The sequence below is a fragment of the Garra rufa genome, chromosome 2 (assembly GCF_049309525.1).
Source record: "Garra rufa chromosome 2, GarRuf1.0, whole genome shotgun sequence".
Taxonomy (NCBI): Eukaryota; Metazoa; Chordata; class Actinopteri; order Cypriniformes; family Cyprinidae; genus Garra; species Garra rufa.
In genome coordinates this window covers 60,636,304-60,641,303 of record NC_133362.1, presented here as the reverse complement: position 1 = coordinate 60,641,303, position 5,000 = coordinate 60,636,304, and the positions used below count along the sequence as shown (strand labels likewise).

At 52.9% G+C, this 5,000-nt stretch overlaps 1 protein-coding gene and 6 non-coding genes across 7 annotated transcripts in view; 3 read left to right on the top strand and 4 right to left on the bottom strand.

Annotated features, from left to right (window-relative positions):
* LOC141326018 (uncharacterized) overlaps window positions 1–5,000 on the top strand; it is a 301,935-nt gene that overhangs the window by 204,631 nt on the left and 92,304 nt on the right. The window lies entirely within an intron of this gene.
* On the bottom strand, window positions 1,154–1,235 carry trnas-uga (transfer RNA serine (anticodon UGA)). The gene has a single exon. It is a non-coding gene; the product is annotated as a tRNA-Ser (tRNA).
* LOC141327361 (U5 spliceosomal RNA) lies at window positions 2,074–2,188 on the top strand. Its single transcript, XR_012354661.1, has one exon. It is a non-coding gene; the product is annotated as a U5 spliceosomal RNA (small nuclear RNA).
* Window positions 2,765–2,846, bottom strand: trnas-aga (transfer RNA serine (anticodon AGA)). The gene has a single exon. It is a non-coding gene; the product is annotated as a tRNA-Ser (tRNA).
* trnak-uuu (transfer RNA lysine (anticodon UUU)) lies at window positions 3,110–3,182 on the bottom strand. The gene has a single exon. It is a non-coding gene; the product is annotated as a tRNA-Lys (tRNA).
* On the bottom strand, window positions 3,360–3,441 carry trnas-uga (transfer RNA serine (anticodon UGA)). The gene has a single exon. It is a non-coding gene; the product is annotated as a tRNA-Ser (tRNA).
* LOC141327360 (U5 spliceosomal RNA) lies at window positions 4,281–4,395 on the top strand. The gene has a single exon (XR_012354660.1). It is a non-coding gene; the product is annotated as a U5 spliceosomal RNA (small nuclear RNA).

Sequence of the window (5,000 nt, the reverse complement as noted above, 5' to 3'; positions counted from 1 at the left end):
AGAGTCAATCTGGCCACCCGCCAGCGTGCAGTGGAACGAAACGCGCCTCGTCATGGTCTGTGTTTGCAGCCTTTGCGCTTCCAGCTTCGCAGCTTCAAATTTCTTTAGCCAGCATGGAAAGACAACGCTCTCTCGTCCATGACGCGAGAAAAACTCTGGACGGGCTCAAACAAAGATGGCTTTTAGCTCTTTTGGCCCTATCAGTGACTCGTGCGCTTCGAGCCTTCTTTGTTGACCCCGAAAGCCAGCCTCTGCTGCCTGCGTTGTTGGTATAGTTTAACTGGCACCGCACCCGTACGAAAAATGGAGGTGGCAGAAAGGAGCTCAGTGAACAAAAAGCCTGCCGTGACCCGGATTCGCTGCGGCCACAACGCAGAGTACTCTCCACTATACGATCACGGCGCCCCACTGGCTCACATCTGGTGGTGCCGGCCGTCCGAATTGAAATAAAAAGGACTAGCGGCACTTTTTATTACTGTGGAGAGAGGGCACACAAATCCGTGCTAGGGACACGGAAGAAAAGGGCCCAGCCACTTCTCCTCAGCACCGGCGAAGAGCGCAGTCTGCAGGATTCGAACCTGCGCGGGGAGACCCCAATGGATTTCTAGTCCATCGCCTTAACCACTCGGCCACGACTACGGCGGCCCCGACGTCCTCTGTCCCGTTGTCAACCTCAAAGTTGGCTGAAAAAACAATGAACTGGCTACCGCTTTACTGAAATCGCCTCGCATAAAACTCCTAAAGGGGAAAACAGCCCACCACAAGCAACGAAACATTCATGAAGGGGCAGCATAGCAAACACTCTATGTGAACTCTATCAGATCTTTAAGCGTACGCCGCCACACGGCAGAGCTGGACCGGCACGACTGCAAGCTGAGGGCGACAACAAGAAGATGGCCCTTCGCTCGAACAGGGACTTGAACCCTGGACCCTCAGATTAAAAGTCTGATGCTCTACCGACTGAGCTATCCAGGCTCTTGTGTTTTGTGCGCCTCTTACTTTTTATATAAGAACACTTTCTCCACAAGCCGCCCAGCAGAAGCTCACTTGCCACAGGAGCTACGGGACAAAGGCCGCACGCAATTACGTCAGAGAGAGCGAAGGCCAAACCACCGTCGCAAAAAGCTAAAGGCAAAAAGGGGGAATGCCCGACCGTAGTCGGCAGGGTTCCAACCTGCGCGGGGAGACCCCAATGGATTTCAAGTCCATCGCCTTAACCTCTCGGCCACGACTACGCCTGCATGTGGACCGCCTGCTCTCGTCTCGAGGCGGGCAGCACAGGATGCCGCCGAGCTTCAGGCGCAAAATCCAACTGAAGGGTGAGTTGGCAAAAAGAAGCTGGACGTCCCCGTCGCTCAACGACAAAGGGCTGCCATGACCCGGATTCGAGCATTCTTATCTGACCGCTTAAATCTGGCACCGAGGGCCCGTGTTGGTGGTATTGTGGTGAGCATAGCTGCCTTCCAAGAAGTTGACCCGGGTTCGATTCCTGGCCAACGCACAGTTTTTGGCTGCGGTTGACCTCGAAGCAGAACTCCTTCTGTGACCTCTGTCTGCACCAAAAGCTTTTGGATGAGTCGTTCAACAGCAGCAAAGAACTAGGTCTCCTCGTTGGGGAATCTAACCCCGGTCTTCCACGTGACAGGGGGAGATACTGTCCACCATACTAACGAAGAGTTGCGCTTGCTGTTCTTCGCTCCCAGCACACGCGACTGCACCCAACTTGCCAAAACGAGCCCCTACTCCATGAAATACCAGATTGACCCGCCACGAGCTAAAGTCTCTCAATATCTTGAATGCTACACATTACAGTGGGTCATTATTTGGACCGCTTTATTTCATTTAATATTTTTTTTGGCCTCTAATACGGGGGCATGAAAAAAGAGATGACATTACCTTGATCGGGTTTGTGAATACTGGGTGAGGGAAGGGACTTTCATAACTTTTACTTCTCCCATTTGGGGTGAGGGGGGTGACGAAAATCATGTTGTCAGGTGTCGGCACCCTAGATTACCCTTGGTGAGCGTAGTGGTTTACCACAGTGAGCGCACAGGTCCAAGGGCATAGAGACACATCTCGAGTTTCTCGTCATCAGCGCATAAATCTTTCGCCTTTTACTAAAGATTTCCGTGGAGTGGAACCTTTGCGAGTGACCTGTATTTTTGGGGGCTCTGCTCACAGCAGAGCTACACTAGAGTGTCAAGAGCAGAGTCAATCTGGCCACCCGCCAGCGTGCAGTGGAACGAAACGCGCCTCGTCATGGTCTGTGTTTGCAGCCTTTGCGCTTCCAGCTTCGCAGCTTCAAATTTCTTTAGCCAGCATGGAAAGACAACGCTCTCTCGTCCATGACGCGAGAAAAACTCTGGACGGGCTCAAACAAAGATGGCTTTTAGCTCTTTTGGCCCTATCAGTGACTCGTGCGCTTCGAGCCTTCTTTGTTGACCCCGAAAGCCAGCCTCTGCTGCCTGCGTTGTTGGTATAGTTTAACTGGCACCGCACCCGTACGAAAAATGGAGGTGGCAGAAAGGAGCTCAGTGAACAAAAAGCCTGCCGTGACCCGGATTCGCTGCGGCCACAACGCAGAGTACTCTCCACTATACGATCACGGCGCCCCACTGGCTCACATCTGGTGGTGCCGGCCGTCCGAATTGAAAAAAAAAGGACTAGCGGCACTTTTTATTACTGTGGAGAGAGGGCACACAAATCCGTGCTAGGGACACGGAAGAAAAGGGCCCGGCCACTTCTCCTCAGCACCGGCGAAGAGCGCAGTCGGCAGGATTCGAACCTGCGCGGGGAGACCCCAATGGATTTCTAGTCCATCGCCTTAACCACTCGGCCACGACTACGGCGGCCCCGACGTCCTCTGTCCCGTTGTCAACCTCAAAGTTGGCTGAAAAAACAATGAACTGGCTACCGCTTTACTGAAATCGCCTAGCATAAAACTCCTAAAGGGGAAAACAGCCCACCACAAGCAACGAAACATTCATGAAGGGGCAGCATAGCAAACACTCTATGTGAACTCTATCAGATCTTTAAGCGTACGCCGCCACACGGCAGAGCTGGACCGGCACGACTGCAAGCTGAGGGCGACAACAAGAAGATGGCCCTTCGCCCGAACAGGGACTTGAACCCTGGACCCTCAGATTAAAAGTCTGATGCTCTACCGACTGAGCTATCCAGGCTCTTGTGTCTTGTGCGCCTCTTACTTTTTATATAAGAACACTTTCTCCACAAGCCGCCCAGCAGAAGCTCACTTGCCACAGGAGCTACGGGACAAAGGCCGCACGCAATTACGTCAGAGAGAGCGAAGGCCAAACCACCGTCGCAAAAAGCTAAAGGCAAAAGGGGGAATGCCCGACCGTAGTCGGCAGGGTTCCAACCTGCGCGGGGAGACCCCAATGGATTTCAAGTCCATCGCCTTAACCTCTCGGCCACGACTACGCCTGCATGTGGACCGCCTGCTCTCGTCTCGAGGCGGGCAGCACAGGATGCCGCCGAGCTTCAGGCGCAAAATCCAACTGAAGGGTGAGTTGGCAAAAAGAAGCTGGACGTCCCCGTCGCTCAACGACAAAGGGCTGCCATGACCCGGATTCGAGCATTCTTATCTGACCGCTTAAATCTGGCACCGAGGGCCCGTGTTGGTGGTATTGTGGTGAGCATAGCTGCCTTCCAAGAAGTTGACCCGGGTTCGATTCCTGGCCAACGCACAGTTTTTTGGCTGCGGTTGACCTCGAAGCAGAACTCCTTCTGTGACCTCTGTCTGCAACAAAAGCTTTTGGATGAGTCGTTCAACAGCAGCAAAGAACTAGGTCTCCTCGTTGGGGAATCTAACCCCGGTCTTCCACGTGACAGGGGGAGATACTGTCCACCATACTAACGAAGAGTTGCGCTTGCTGTTCTTCGCTCCCAGCACACGCGACTGCACCCAACTTGCCAAAACGAGCCCCTACTCCATGAAATACCAGATTGACCCGCCACGAGCTAAAGTCTCTCAATATCTTGAATGCTACACATTACAGTGGGTCATTATTTGGACCGCTTTATTTCATTTAATATTTTTTTTGGCCTCTAATACGGGGGCATGAAAAAAGAGATGACATTACCTTGATTGGGTTTGTGAATACTGGGTGAGGGAAGGGACTTTCATAACTTTTACTTCTCCCATTTGGGGTGAGGGGGGTGACGAAAATCATGTTGTCAGGTGTCGGCACCCTAGATTACCCTTGGTGAGCGTAGTGGTTTACCACAGTGAGCGCACAGGTCCAAGGGCATAGAGACACATCTCGAGTTTCTCGTCATCAGCGCATAAATCTTTCGCCTTTTACTAAAGATTTCCGTGGAGTGGAACCTTTGCGAGTGACCTGTATTTTTGGGGGCTCTGCTCACAGCAGAGCTACACTAGAGTGTCAAGAGCAGAGTCAATCTGGCCACCCGCCAGCGTGCAGTGGAACGAAGCGCGCCTCGTCATGGTCTGTGTTTGCAGCCTTTGCGCTTCCAGCTTCGCAGCTTCAAATTTCTTTAGCCAGCATGGAAAGACAACGCTCTCTCGTCCATGACGCGAGAAAAACTCTGGACGGGCTCAAACAAAGATGGCTTTTAGCTCTTTTGGCCCTATCAGTGACTCGTGCGCTTCGAGCCTTCTTTGTTGACCCCGAAAGCCAGCCTCTGCTGCCTGCGTTGTTGGTATAGTTTAACTGGCACCGCACCCGTACGAAAAATGGAGGTGGCAGAAAGGAGCTCAGTGAACAAAAAGCCTGCCGTGACCCGGATTCGAACCGGAGGTGCTGCGGCCACAACGCAGAGTACTCTCCACTATACGATCACGGCGCCCCACTGGCTCACATCTGGTGGTGCCGGACGTCCGAATTGAAAAAAAAAGGACTAGCGGCGCTTTTTATTACTGTGGAGAGAGGGCACACAAATCCGTGCTAGGGACACGGAAGAAAAGGGCCCGGCCACTTCTCCTCAGCACCGGCGAAGAGCGTAGTTGCAGGATTCGA